This window comes from Megalopta genalis, chromosome 5 (assembly GCF_051020955.1).
Source record: "Megalopta genalis isolate 19385.01 chromosome 5, iyMegGena1_principal, whole genome shotgun sequence".
In the NCBI taxonomy this organism is placed as follows: domain Eukaryota; kingdom Metazoa; phylum Arthropoda; class Insecta; order Hymenoptera; family Halictidae; genus Megalopta; species Megalopta genalis.
Genome location: NC_135017.1, coordinates 11,903,427 through 11,918,875, shown reverse-complemented (window position 1 = coordinate 11,918,875; position 15,449 = coordinate 11,903,427). Strand labels below are relative to the sequence as shown.

The 15,449-nt window shown below is 45.0% G+C and overlaps 1 protein-coding gene across 6 annotated transcripts in view; it reads right to left on the bottom strand.

Moving 5' to 3' along the window:
* The window catches only part of TP53INP (Tumor protein p53 inducible nuclear protein), a 32,356-nt gene extending 17,454 nt beyond the window's left edge, over positions 1-14,902 (bottom strand). The window contains exon 1 of one of the 6 annotated variants that reach the window (XM_076521370.1): positions 14,746-14,902. The gene's annotated coding sequence lies outside the window, so the exon portion shown is untranslated. Of the gene's footprint in view, positions 1-4,315; positions 4,571-5,596; positions 7,015-10,823; positions 11,326-14,229; positions 14,722-14,745 lie in introns of those variants that run through there. The other 5 variants (XM_076521377.1, XM_076521372.1, XM_076521375.1 and 2 more) reach the window with 5 other exon arrangements.
* Between the last annotated feature and the right edge of the window lie 547 nt (positions 14,903-15,449).

Below are 15,449 nucleotides of genomic sequence, written 5' to 3'. Positions count from 1 at the left end.
TTTCAGAAGCCGTGAGTGATTTTCCATGAAAAAATTTGTCTGCGACATGCGGGGTCAAGTTCCAACGCGATCCCGTAATTTGCCAAATAAATGAGAAATTGTTGTGCGAGCGAAGCCAACGAAGAGAATCAATAGCGTTGTTTTTCAGTCGACATTATTCCGGGCAAAGAGGCGAAGTCTGACAAGAAGGAGCCTTCGAAGTGTAACAATGGCTCCCAATCGTTTCCCTTTACAAATCGAAGCACGCCACGCAATCGCTCCTTGAATCAACGACTCGCTGACTCATGACTCATTGCATTTTGCGCGGCAGCCGAGTCTGCGACTCACGACGCGACCGTTACCGTAATTGCGACGAAGAAAAGCCTGTGGGGAGAGAAAAGAGAAAACAGACAGACAGAGAGAAAGAGAGAGAGAGAGAGAGAGAGAGAGAGAGAGAGAGTGACAGAGAAAAAAGAAAGAAAGAAAGCAAGAGAGAAAGAAAGAAGGGAAGCATGAAACGGTGGGCAAAGCATTAGCGACGGTCGATTCGACGATCGATTTCCCAGAAGATCGTTCGCACCGCGTTCTATTGTTATTACTCCGCGGCTAGCATTAATCGATACACGCTCCTTCACGCCGCCGTCTCACGGTGATCCGTGATTTATTCGCGCGATCTATCGCGCCAATTAACGCCCGTGTCCCCGGCCGCCGCGATAATTTGTGCGCCGGGTCCGATCGCAACGACAGCCCCGCGCCGCGGCGCAATAAAAAGAAAACCTCGGCAGAATCAACGAACAGACTGATTAGTTCATTGTCCCGATATCTGGCCGATGACTTATCGCGGAACGGTGATTAGCTCGAGAAGAGCGGATCGTACAATTTTTTAAACCCGCACGCGCCTCTCGAAGTCCGAAAAATCTTCGCTTCCCACGATTTGTCAAATTTGAAAGCTTCTGCGGAGTTCGACGAATTTTTTCCCGGAATGGAACCTGCGCAGAACTAAAGATCGAAGTCTCAGCTTTGCAACGAGTCCAAAAATATCGATCTACGATTTTTTCTCGCCGTTTTGTCGCACTTTGAGTGACAAGTGTGCCGGCCACTGTGGAGTTATCTTAAATGCACTGTAGGATTTTCGTGCCACCGAACGTGCTCCTCGTTTATGTTCTATAAAATCCGTAAGGAAAATCGTGGGGCAAGTTTTGAGGTGTCGTTCGAAAGGGGAGATTTCAATCTTCAAATCTATGTTAGATAGAGCCAAGAAAAAAATTTTGTAATGATTTGAGAGACTTGTGAAGTTCTGACATTTTTTAGGAAATATGTACCTTTAATTATGAAGCCGATCTATCGCGGAAACAAATTTTCAAGGAAAATGAGCTACGCACAGCGAAAGTACGAGCTTCTAGCTTCGAAATGAGTGAAATCTTGTCGTCGTACGATTTTTTTTCACGAAATTACAGAGGTTCGAAGATCGTCGATTTTTTGGACACGTCGAAGTTTTGAGGAATATTGTGCAATCGAACTTGCTCGTCGATTCTGATTCGTAAAACGGTTTCAAAAAATCGTAGAGCAACTTTTTAGGTGTCGTTCGAAAGAGGAAGCTTCGATCTTCGAATCAGTGGTAGATATATTCGCGGAAAAAATTCTGTGCCGCAGATTTGTTACGCGGACTGACGGACTTAAATAATGCCGAAATAAATGCTGAATTAAACAGTGAATTAAATACTGAATTGAATAGCGAATTAAATAACGAACTGAATACTAAAATAATACTGAATTAAGTAATGAATTAACTGATGAATGAGCCGTCGTGCGAGCCGCAACGGAGTTTTCATAGACGAATCGATTGGTGCCAGTGCAGTGCGCAATGGATGGGTGATCGATAATTACTGTGCAATGGAATGTCGAGAAAGAATAACGGCGATCGATAATTCTACGATGTTGATAATTAACGTGCTGTTGCCGAGGGAGTTAAATACACAGTTCGAACGATGCTGGTGTTACGAAACAATGTATGCCAAGTTGCGATGACTTTATCCCAATTTTAATACAAAATTTGCCCCGATCAGACAATATTCACAGATCTATTTTTAAACAACGTGCTGGACAGATCCTTTCGAAATTCTACGGTTAATTTAGTAGAACATACGTTAGCAATTAGATAGCAATTAGATCAAAATGTTCTACATGCGATTTTAATTTTACTTATTTTACTTACTCATTTCTGTCATAAATGCAGAAAATCCGTAGAAATGATTAATAATCGACAAAAATGACGATAATAATAATTAAAAATAATAATAATAATTCAGTGTGACGACCTGCGTGTTTTCTCAAGACAAAACGAGGGAACGAAAGAAACGGCTAAAACACACGGTGCCTGAAAATCTTCGAACGTACGCGTTTATTTTTCGATCGAAAAATCGAGCCGTCCCGAGGATAAAGTTTCAGCTAGAAATGATTTTTGTCAATAAATCGTTATCTCGAGAATCGGTTTTCTTTCGCCGGGAAGATAGCATTCGAAATGTCTCCGATACGGACTGTTTATTGTCGCACGGAGATACGGCTTTCCTTTCGAATCGGTATTACATACACACCGCAGAAGAAAAGATCGGGCCGCGTTGTTAGTTAATCTTCGCCGAGTGTATTCAGATGCGTGACTAGCGAGCCTCTGTTATCTCGAAAATGGCGTTCAGCAGCGCCGAGAGATATCCGTTCGGCACTTTTCACTGATACGCAACACAGTAAATTCAGTTTCCTTCGGTCTCCTTCACGGCTTGTGAACAAAAAATAGACAATTTGATAAGACGAGATTATCGTATCGTAATGATAATAACCATTCGAGCTCATAATCATTCGTGGCTCGTTTTCATAGTCATAGATTTGTCAACAATTGTAAAATACGAGGCGCAAGGCTGGAACAATTGTATCCCCTCTTCTCAAATTGTCTGCTTTTGTTTACAAGCTGAAGGAGAATTAGGCAGAATTTACTCTATTTTTCGTCGCGGAGACAAAGTCCGACTGGCATCACGCCTCATTCACGCCTCTAGAAGACAAGATCGGGCGAGGGCCGGTCTTCGAACGGGAATTGAGATCCTCTGCATACTAAAGAGAACAGCTACGCCGTCATTTTCTACGACCTAAATTTTTTTACAAGGCGTGGGCTCTGCTAGGCGCCTCGTCGAACCTGGCTGGGACCGCGCGGCAAGTGTCGCGCGTTAGAGAAGCTCGATAATCGAATCACAAGGACAAATTCGAACGAAATTATTCTTTCGTTAATAACGTGACCAGAATCGCAGACGATACATTTGTTCGTTCACGATTGAAACATTCGACAAATGAACATCCCGAAATTTTTTAAATCAGCTTGCAGAGCAGAGAAATTTTAATTCGTTTATTCGTTCGTTCGTCTGTGATTGAAAAATTTGACAATCGAACGTCTCGTAATTTTTAAGATCAGTTTCCAGAGCAGAGAAATTTCAGTCAATTTATTTATCAGTGTTCCTCGCTTGTTCCTCTGTAGATGCAAAATTTGACAATCGAACGTCTTGTAATTTTTAAGATCAGTTTCCAGAGCAGAGAAATTTCAGTCAATTTATTTATCAATGTTTCTCGCTTGTTTCTCTGTAGATGCAAAATTTGACAATCGAACGTCTTGTAATTTTTAAGATCAGTTTCCAGAGCAGAGAAATTTCAGTCAATTTATTTATCAATGTTTCTCGCTTGTTCGTCTGTAGTTGAAAAATTTGACAATCGAATTTCTCGTAACTTTTAAGATCAGTTTCCAGAGCAGAGAAATTTCAGTCAATTTATTTATCAATGTTTCTCGCTTGTTCGTCTGTAGTTGCAAAATTTGACAATCGAGCATCTCGAAATTAAAAACATCAGTTCACAAAGCAGACAACTTTTACTTAATTAATTTGTAGCTTGTAGCTTGTTCATCCGTCGTTCGAAAATCTCGAACGTTCCGCAAGAATAAAAATCATACTTCACTGGGACATTTTCATGAATTTCTTTAATAACAATCTTTAATTACACATTGGGTACATCGAGGACGATCGACTCGTACAACGACGATTCGAGTAATCGATAAACACGAAGACGTCGAAGGTCCAAAAGTCACAGTAATGTGTGCACGTACAACGGAGTGATATTCAACGAAACGTCGCGTGTTCTTACAGCGGAAATAAAAATAAGATCGATCGCGAAGAAGCGACGAAGCAAAACAGCGACTATCGGGCAATTAGAAAAGCATGTGTGCGGCTCGCACGAAACGAAAATAAAACGGCGCGTATGTATTTAATGCCGGTGTACCCTTGAAGATCTGAAATTAAATTACCGATCGAGTCCCGGCGCAGATATCCCGCCGCAGGAGAACAAAGAAGTCCGGTGAACTTCGGTCTGGGAGACTGCGAGTTCCACGGCGCTCCTAATCATCGATTCACATCTAACGGTATCCGTACAAACGAATGATAGCTCGGCAGTCGGGCCGGCGAGCTAACTCGACAGGAGGATCGCTGGCGGCGGACATTCTCTTTCCGCCGCATAGAGAGCCTCTTTATACGGAATACAAAGAAGAAGGGACTCCCATAACCTTTTCCATCGGGCATCGACGAGCCGAGAGAGAGAGAGAGAGAGAGAGAGAGAGAGAGAGAGAGAGAGAGAGAGAGAGAGAGAGAGAGAGAGAGAGAGAGAGAGAGAGAGAGAGAGAGAGAGAGAGAGAAAGACGGACGCGTACATCGAGGAGTCATCGCGGCGCAGCGTTTTCGCATACTACGTTCTATCTGGACGTAATGCAACGTTCGAGTTGCGAAAAATTTCTTGCATACGAACTGCTCTTTGAGCGCGAACTGTCCGAAATCATTTGCCCCGTGGCTGTAAACTTTCGCGGCCATTCGAATCGTATTCGATTCACGCTTCTGGTTTATCATTGGCATGGACGCTATTTTTTGACCAGCGAACTGGAAGGTGAATCTTCGCGACACTTTGCGGAATTGTTAATAAATGTTTCAGCTATGTCGTTGAATTTTTGTGGACAGATGCCGTCGAAATCGTAGAAGTTACAGACACTTTTGTCCGCGCTTCGTTTTTTGGGGCAAACGTAAGCTGCTGTGTCGGCATGGACGGAAATTGGTATTTTTCGTTGCTGAACTAAATGATGAATTTTTGCGACACTTTGTGGACTTAACTGCACGTATTCAAGCTACGCTCGTGAATTTTTGTGGCTCGATATTGTCAAAATTGTGAAAGTTACAGACACCTGATTTATACTTGATTCTAGTATTCACTGTCACACCGTCAACTGTACACATTGTTATTTTTCATTGGTAGACTAGACGACGGATTTATACGAAACTTTCTGAGCATATTCGCGTACATTTAAGCTGCATCTATGAATTTTTTTGCACAGATACCGTCAAAATTATCGAAGTTACAGATACTCTTGTCTGTGCACCATTTTTGTTAAACGTAACGCCGCATCGGCATGGACGAATATTATTATTTTTCGTTAATAAACTAGACCACGAATTTTTATGAAACTTTGCAAACTTGTTTACACATATTCAAGCTACACTCGTGAATTTTTCCGGATCGTTGCTATAAAAATTGCGGGACTTACGGACAGATGTCTAGATCCACGATGTTCGTCGTCAACACCAGCAGATATGAACATTATCATTTTTCATTAGCAACCCGCACGATGAATCGTCCCAAAACTTCGCGAGCATCTGAGCAACGATCTAAGCTAGATCCACAAATTTTTCCGACCCGTTGCCACGAAAATTGCGAAACCGGCGGACGCTTTTATCCACGGCCGATTCGCGCGCCGATCTAACGTCACTTTGTCTCCTACGCCGCGGAACGTTGCATCGCAAAAAGTCGTATCAATTTCGATGCATAAAGGCCAGAGCTACATATACCGTCGCCCAGCTAGAACACTACGCGAGTCACCACGGTTTCCGCGAATTCCGCGGCACATGCAGCCGCGCTGAATCAATGAACACAATTGTCTGCCGCGGCGTTGGTCGCGCGCGTGCCAAAAGAAACATTCCCGTTTTTATCTCGGTTGAATTATGTAACGTCGCAGACGATAGTTTACATAACAGCCGACGAGCACGTTGGCATCCGACTCCGTCGGCGGAGAGTCGGTCGGTCGGGTCGGGCCAGTGGACGTCAAAGCGACGTACGCCTCGTCGACGAGCGCTGTGAAATCGGCGGCCGACCGATTGACAACGGGGTCAATGTGTCCGTGGGACGGCTAGCGAGCAAGAAAACGACGCGCACGTCGCGACGGGCACCGGAACGGTGGAATCGCGCCTGGAAAACCAGTTTGCCGGCCGGAGGACGGGACCCTGATGAAATTTCTGTACAGGTTCGCGCGGGTTTCTAATAATACGGCCGTTGATCGATGAAGGCCAAAATAGAAGACCCGCGGGCCGGTACGCGCCGGCAACTTTCGAACGCGCCGATTGATTCCCTCTGGATTACGCTAATTCGCTTCGGGCAGTCGAAACCGCTTCGAACAGTCGTCGACGAACACACGCGGACGACTTTGCGAACGACAGAACTTTTTCGATGTCCCGTCGGAACGAGAGGGAATTTTTCGGGACCCTAGAAAAACACGGACGATGCGCGTGCAATTTGGTGGAACGACGGAAAAAAAGGAACTTTTCGACCGGCTGTACGCTCGCATGAAATTCAAAATAACTCGATTAAAATTGCATCGAACGAGGTGACATTTTTTTGGCATGTTAGGAGAACCAGTTCAACCTGTATGAAGTTTATACAATTTTATAAAACGAAACGGTAAAGAAAAAGGGAGAGTCCCGTTCTGCAATTTTTTTATCTGGCTGTCCGGTCACGTGAAATTTGAAGAGAATGACTTTATCGAAATTGAATCAAACGGGATCACATTTTTTGGAATGCTAGAAAGGATAGTCTAGTATAGAATGTGTTTGAAATTGTTTTCAAACTTTGCTGTAGCGTAGAACGATAAAAAAAAATAAAAAGTCACGTTTTTATAATCTTTTTATCTAGGTATGCTAGTACGAAATTCAAAGGGAATAATTTTTTAAAAATTGCATCGAACGAGACGAATTTTTTTGGGATATCAGAACGACTAATTTACCAGACAACACGTATAAAATTGTTTGCAAACATTGCAACCGAGTGGAGTAATAAGAACAAATAAAAAGTCACGTTTCTAAATTTCTTGATCTGGCTGTAAAAAGGTTAAAAAGCCGTGATTTCTCCATTGTTATACCTAATAAACTCGTCCTTCTATCGTGTCAAAAAATATTAAAATCCATGGTGCAATTTCAGAAGAGTTATTCCGCTTTAAACAAGATCCTCCGCGACTCCGTCGAAAGATCCGCTGTCATAACTGCATCGCTTTTAATCAGTTTCTGCCAAGCACTATTACTCTTGATCTGTTAAGACGACGCATGCAAGGTCTAAGCCAGTCGTAGCATAACCCGACAACGCCTAACTTTGCTAAGAGTAGCAAAGGCCTAGCCTGTCTACCTCGGAGATACCTGAACGACGGTGCACCGACGTTCTGTAAATCATGGCGACGAGACAGTTCGTAGAGCGAATCGTGTCTTGTGAACCTAAGCCTCGTCAATGACAGATAAATGTTTAACGAAGACGCGGCGGATAGCGAGATGCCACAGCTTCAGGGATTGCGTCAGCCGAGCGGAGACCCTAACCTTGCGCCGCGAGCCATGGCAACGCGGTGTAATTTCTCTCGCATTGTCCCTCAACTTGGAAACGAAAATAGATAAGTCGTTTCGTGGGCTACTCGTTCTTATAGTTACTGCTAAAAGGTAACTATAAAAGCGAGGCTCGAATAATCGTATCTCCTCTTCTCAAATTTGTCCATTTTTGTGTACAATCTGCGGGACAATTGGAGAGAAATTACTGTTCCTGGCCTAACTCGGCGAGCCCGAACTGTCCCGAAATCGCAATCTAGAGCCGTCTCGAGCCAGCTAGACGAATTAATATCCAACGAAAACGGCGCAGAAGTATCGCATCGACGAAATAATAGCCTCCGAGACACGCATCAATCAGCCAGCAGCCATAACATCGCGTCCCTAAACGCGACAAAGCCCGATCTGCCCAACCTAACGCGGCGTCTAGTCTAACCTGGAGCAGTCCGACCGTCGCTGTTTAACCCACCAGCGTCAGACAATTCGTCGGCGAACTTCCTCGTGCTGTATATCATACTTCGCGCACTGCGATCCTCATCTGTCACGGCCCTACAGCCGGCGACACATTAATACATACATACTGAAAGCACGACGCAATCGTAGATCGAGGATACCGCGACTCCTGAGACGCGTCAACTGTTTTGCTAGCGCGGGCAACAAAAACAAACCCTCCGCGAGGTTCTCGAGTATTGGAAAAGCTCGATGACTCATCGGATCTGTAATAGTCCGAGGACTATACTTAATCGAAGTCCACCATGACTCAACAAGCATTTGGAAATGCAACGGCCACTGACCTCGGCGGCTCGAAACTATTGGACGTCTAGCCGCGCACGATAGCTCGTTCGAATTCGTTGAGGCAACGAGTCTTTGGAAATCGTCGTCCAGTGAACCCAAATCGTTGGGAAAATATTGGATATCTATCTTTGTAGTTTGAACTGCGGTAAATTCTATCTCCAGCTGTAAGTTAGTATGGAGACAGAAATGGACAATTCGGGGAGAGTAGATACGATTATTCGAGGCTCGTGGCTTTATGGTTGCTGGTTGTTAATGACTATAAGAACGAGTCGCGAGGGTCGAATTATTGTATCTTCTCTTCTCAAATTGTTCACTTTTGTGTACGAGCTGAAGGACAATTGCGGAGAATTTACTGTACTCTCTGTGGCTAATTTAAGACCAAGCCTTGACTTGACTTAACAAGCCTTTGGAAATTAACTGCGTGATGATGCTAAAATGTGATCTAATTATTGGACATCCAAGATTGTACTTTCAGCCATGTGTTATACCTAATATAAGTCCAATATGACTTAACAATCCTCTGGAACTCAATTGTCTACTTCCAAAACGTCATCCAAGTAATGGGCATTTAACTATTGCACATCCAAGATTGTACTTTCAGCCATGTGTTATACCTAATATAAGTCCAATATGACTTAACAATCCTCTGGAACTCAATTGTCTACTTCCAAAACGTCATCCAACTATTGGACATCTAAAATTGTACTTTCAGCCACGTACTATAGCTAATACGAAACCAATATGACTTAACAGTCTTCTGGATCTCAATTATCTACTTCAAAACGTCGTCCAACCATTGAGTATCCAACTATTGGACATCCAGATTGTACTTTCAGTCACATACTATACCTAATATAATTCCAATATGACTTAACAACCCTTTGGAACTGAATTGTCTACTTCCAAAACGTCATCCACCCATTGGACATCCAAGATTGTACACTTTCAGTCACATACTATACCTAATACAAATAAAATATGACTTAACAATCCCTTGGAACTCGATTGTCAACTTCCAAATCGTCATCCAACTATCGAACATCCAACTACTGGACACCTCCAAGATCGTATTTTTAGCCACAACCACAAATCCAAGACCATAACGATGCCAGAAACCTTCGGAAATCAGCTGTCCACTGATCCCAGCGTCTCCCAACAATCCTACATCTAGCCGCGCACTATACCTAACCCATACCCGACGATTCGTCGCAGAAACCGTGGATGACTCATCGAACCTCTCGCGATCCATCCGCGATTCACTTGATCTAGATCTAGTGATCCAGCTCCACTGATACAGAACGATCGCGTGTACGCGATGTCAGAATAAACAGTGTTCCCGAAGCGGAACAAAGAGGATGCCTACGCAAGGGGTACGCTAAGTTAGTGGAAGAGAGAGAGAGAGAGAGAGAGAGAGAGAGAGAGAGAGAGAGAGAGAGAGAGAGAAAGAGAGGACGTCTCCGTTCTCTTCTGTCCCACAGTCTGGTCTTCGTCAGCCACCGCTCAAGTAAACACGCAGAGAGAGAGTCGACGGATCGAGGGAGACCGCTGGAGAGATCACGGAGAAAGAAACGAACGTGCCACACTAAATTATGAACACTTGGTGAATAAAATGATTACGTTGATATTATTTAAGTACACGCTGCACGAAAGTACATATTATAGCACAGAAAAATGTCGGACACAAATTGGCTAACTTTGATCGACGATAACTCCGCGATAAGTCATCGTAGGGCGATGACGCTTTTTCGAAATTGAAGCTCGAAACCTCTACTTTAAAACCATGTTTCTGGATTTCAAGCTCGATGCACCCACGCCACTGTACCCATTTAAATGCGAGGCTACCGCTACTGCTCGTCGTATCGAAAATATATTTTTACATAATCGAATATAGATTGATATGAAACTTCTTTTTTCCGCAAATCGATACATAATTATAAAGTTCATTATAAATTCCCAAGTAAATTTATACTATAAATTTATAAATAAATTTTCATTATAAATTTATAAATAGATTTTCATTATAAGTATATAAATAAATTTTCATCAGAAGCCTATAAATAAATTTTCACTATAAGAATTCATAAATAAACTTCCACTATAAAAAATGTACAAATGAATTAATATTTGCCCGTGACTACGCGATTACGTGTGACGTACGAGATTCCCGGTCGTCGTCGAACGCCACCGAATTCGAGGCCGAAGGAGGATCCCCAAGAAAATGTCCGATCCCCCCTCGACTGAAAGGCCACCCCAGCGTACGCGCTGGCCGTCGGGAAAGCGGCGGGTAAGACCGGGTGTAACGGGCTTATATCGGGCCGAGAATAGCAGCGTTGGCTCGCGTACCCGTTCGCGAATCGGCGACATTGCACAATTGACGTTTTCGGCGAGGAAACGTCCGTGCGGCAGCGTCGTCGCGTTCGCATAAGCCTGCACAGGCAAAGAAGCGGTGCCCACTGGTTTCCCTGAACTAGTCTCTAGGAACGCGCGCGACACAGCCGACGGCGTTCGCCGTGTGCGTCTATGCGCGTGTGTACCCGGATCGGTGACAACCACACTGCCATTGCCCTTGCACTTCTAACAATCCGCGCGTCGATCAAGCGGTTACCAAGCGCTCACTGCATTGTTTCGATCGAATTCCCCACTACTATACATCATCTCCCCTTTCTCTCTCTCGCTCTCTCTCTCTCTCTCTCTCGCTCGCTCGCTCACTCTCTCCTTCGGCATCCTTCGCGCACACACAAACCCTCTCTCCACATTTTCTTCGCACTTCGATCCTGACCGCGATGCAAGGCCGCCACAACACTATCTCCCCAAATATCACTTTCACGAACGACTACGCTCCTGCTCCGTCGATAAACCGCACGACCCGAGTCGCTATGGGGCAATTGTCAGAGCGCCAGATATTTGAAGAGGGTTCTCAGAGGACGGAGGTCCAGAGGACCGTAGATTAAGGGTGGCGGCCAGACGCCCGAAGATTTCGTGCGTGACTCGGGTCCGGACCCCGAGAATTTCGGCTACCCGAGAGCCAGGTAGGGCCGACTCGGGGACCCTGAAATATATTACCACCCGTTTCGGGGTACCCCGGCATCATCAATTTTCGGGACCCGACCCAGCCCCGAGGAAAACTCCCGGCCCAACCCAAAATGTCGGACACCCGGCCATTTTCTACCCGAAACATCAGATTTCAGCGTCGCGAGCGTTTTCCAAGATATTAACGAGAACGCTGTACACGTCGACGACGTTTAACTGATTAGCTGTTGCGACTACTATGGAAAGCTAGTGCCTGAAATGTGTCGCAAAAGCGGCGAGACGAGTATATTACTTAAAGCGCTAATATTCTAGTTAATGTTAGGGGTACGGAACCCGTTGAAACGACGGGTCACTGATTTTTATTAAGTTAGAATTGAGTTGTTTATACAAATAATTTGTATAAATTTATATAGATTTTTTTAGAAATCAGAATAAACGTCTTGTTGTTGCTTCTACAAATTAATATCCAGTATCAAACTAAAAATTAATTATAATTCAAATATATATTACAAATATGTACAGTTTTCTGTAAGAATTATTTATATCTTTTCTATTGTTTGTTTTACTTCGTCTCGGCCTCCAAATGTTCGGAACGTCGATGAATATGGTTTTCTTTGGTTTCCGCTGAAATTGCAATTTGAACAGCAAATTTGTAGGATGGCGAGTCGCAAGGCGAGTCGTATCGTCGTTTCTTCGCGACGAGTATAATCGTCGAGAACGGTAAACTGGTTCGTACAGATGACAGCGACGCTAGGCATCTTCGCTGTGGCAGTATCGGCCGTCGGCTGTCAACTGAAATCCAGCAGCCGATGACGTAGCAACGGCACCGGCCTCGGAATCTACGCGGTGCCGCTTTTTACCGAGCAGCAACCGTTCTTGGGAAATTTCATTGGACTCAACCGGATGCAGATTTCACTTTTAGTTCAGATTATTATTCCACTGGATTCGATTCGACTCTACGTTCTTTGACAATTTCTGAACATCTTTTGTGACCTCTAATTATTTTATAATTTTCGTTTACTACAAATATATTGGTACAACTGATAGATCAATTTTTATGATCAATTTCGTCCGCGTTTTGTCGATCACACCGGGTGCAGTTGGTTCCGACAAATTCTTCTAAAATTCTTCTAAAATGTGTGAGAGTCCCGAACAAGTTTCACAAGAATTTTTACTTCAATCGTAAGAGAACTATCTACTTTTTAAGATGTGAAACTTTCATTTTTTTTATGACTGGACTACAAATTTTTTGCGTTTATGATGGAAATAAATTTGGTGAAAAACCAAACTAAAAAAATATTAGAAGAATTTAAGGATATCGTTATATTATTTACAATTGTGAATACGATTGCTAAAAGAGACGAGATATTTGCATCGAATTTGTATTTCTTGTAATTTAACTAACACAATTTTGATTTTAATGAAAAACAGTCTGTTTATGATGAGTATACTCGTCGCTCGCAGCTAAGTTCTTAAATACTAAGAAATTCCAATTCTCTATAGACAATAAAATCTCGAAATAATTCATTGTATAATATTTCGAATAAATTCTTCGACTAAAATTTAATTCGTGTAATATTTCGAATAAATTCTTCGACCAAAATTTAATTCGACAAATATTTCGAACAAATTCGCCGAATAAAAATTTCGAATAGATTTTTCTCGACCCCTGGCCGTAATATATCGAACCCCCGGCTTTTCCCGACAAACCCACCCGTTACATTCGCACCGCGTTAAGGGCTAGATGAAGTGGGGGGGCCCCACACCGACACACACACGGCCGTAACGGCCGCGTAGGTGTACGCAGCAATCACAGAGTAGTATACGAAGTTTCTCACTAATATCTTGGAAACGAAAAGATCCCCTAGAAAATATTTCATGTCACGATCCATCCTCTCCCCCTCCTCCTTCGCCCCCTTGTGTTCTCCCGCATCGTTTCTCCTTCCGGATAATACATCTTTCCTCCTTCTTCGTCGACAAACAACAAAGCAGCAGCACACACAAGCACACAATCGATAACCCCGAAAAGGACGGGGGTGTCGGAGACCCTCCGGGAAAAAAACTGGTTTTTCTTCTTCCCCTCTGAATCGCAAAAGTTCTGATAGGACTTTTCCCTTTGTGTCCCCCCTCCCCCGTCTCCCGGTCAGGTCACCCATCCTAGCGGAGCAGCGTCGTTTCACTCGGACGATCGGACCGGGACGTGTCCACCGCCTGCCGCTCGGTACACCGGGCGAATAGAATAGTCGAAACTTGATGTAATGCTACAACCCGAGCGGTCCGCGACAGCGACCTTGATCTCGAATTCGCGCACACCCCCTCTATCTCTCTCAAGGAACGACAAGCGCGAGAAAGAGCGAGAGAGAGAAATATATACAGAGAAATGTATAGAGAGAAATATATAGAGAGGAATAAAGAGAGAAATATAGAGAGAGAAATAAGGAGAGAAATATAGAGAGAAAAAGAGAGAAATATATAGAGGGGAAAAGAGAGAAATATATAGAGTGGGAAAGGAGAGAAATATATAGAGGGAAAAAGAGAGAAATATATAGAGGAAAAAAGAGAGGAATATATAGAGAGAAATAGAGAGAGAAATAGGAAGGAAGAAAGATAAATAGGAAGAAAGAGAGGAATATAGAGAGGGAAAGAGAGAGAAAGAGAGGGAGTAGTTTTCCTTCGGCTAGGTAGAAAAAAGGTACCCCATCCGCTCTTGTACACTCACACATCGGGACAGACGCATTCGGGCCGCAGTCTCCGCTGCTCCTCGAAGATATCCCGTCGGTCGTTTTCTTCGCACCTCTCCTTTTGTTATTTCTCTATCTTTCTCTCTCACTCGCTCTCGCTCACACAGACCATCCTCTCTGCTGGCTGACTAACAGGTAGACGAGACGCCAGTCGAAGGGAACACAACCCGACATACAGGGGGCAGAGAGAAAACAGAGAGATGCTCTGGGATGACAGCGTCGCGTTATCGGCATCGACGACGACGAGGACGTTGACGAGGACGACGACGAACCCCCTGTACGGGGACAGCGCGCGCGTAAGGAGGTCGATCCGCGGAACACGACACCACAGCACACACCACACGGCGCACACACACACACCGCCGCACGACGGCGACGAGGACGATGACGACGACGACGACGACAACAGAGTTTCGCGTTCGCAGTAGGAGGATTATGTGTGTGTGTGTGTGTTTGTGTATGTGTCTGTATGAGAATGGAAGAGAGCCACTCGCCTGAACCGTGTTGCGTTTGAGGAGCCGTGGTAGCAACTGCCCGCAGTAATAGTCGTCAGCTGACTGGCTGGCTGGGCAGTCAAGCCGTTGCCGTGGGGCGGAGAGCGGGCGGGTTGGGGCGCGTTGGTGGGGAGGGCTTTTAAAGCGATACCAGGGCCGTACCAACGGCCGGCGGCGCGCCCCTCATCGATCACACCTAGGTCTATCTCGCGGATCCATCGCGTGTGTCCCCGGGCAAACCGATCGCCGATAAAAACAATCGTTGCCCGAGGATTGTTTTCGGCCGCGACGCGTCGCCCGTCCCGCTCGCGTTTCACTTTCCGCCCGCCCGCGTTCGCCGCGTTGCCGCGACGCGCGGGTCGTTTGACGGTCGGCTATTTTCGGAGATGAGGGAACGATTTTACGTGAAAACGATTCCGCGGCGGGGGTCGCCGGAGAGTACGAGGGGGGAGGAGGGAGCGAGGAACCGACGAAATCGCTGGAAACGCGGCCGGCGGAAAATCGATGCGCGACTGACTTCGAGCCGTCTCGCCGGCCGCCGCTCTAAAATATGTAGTCGATAATCCGGCGGTGTTGTTTGCGCTGTTAAATGATGTGGACACAGTTGCCGGTCGCCGGCTGCCACAGGGATCGTCCGCCGGTGTCTCCGTCGACCGGCGAGGAGACAGGAGGAGGAGGAGGGGGGCCGCGAGCTGTCAGGACTC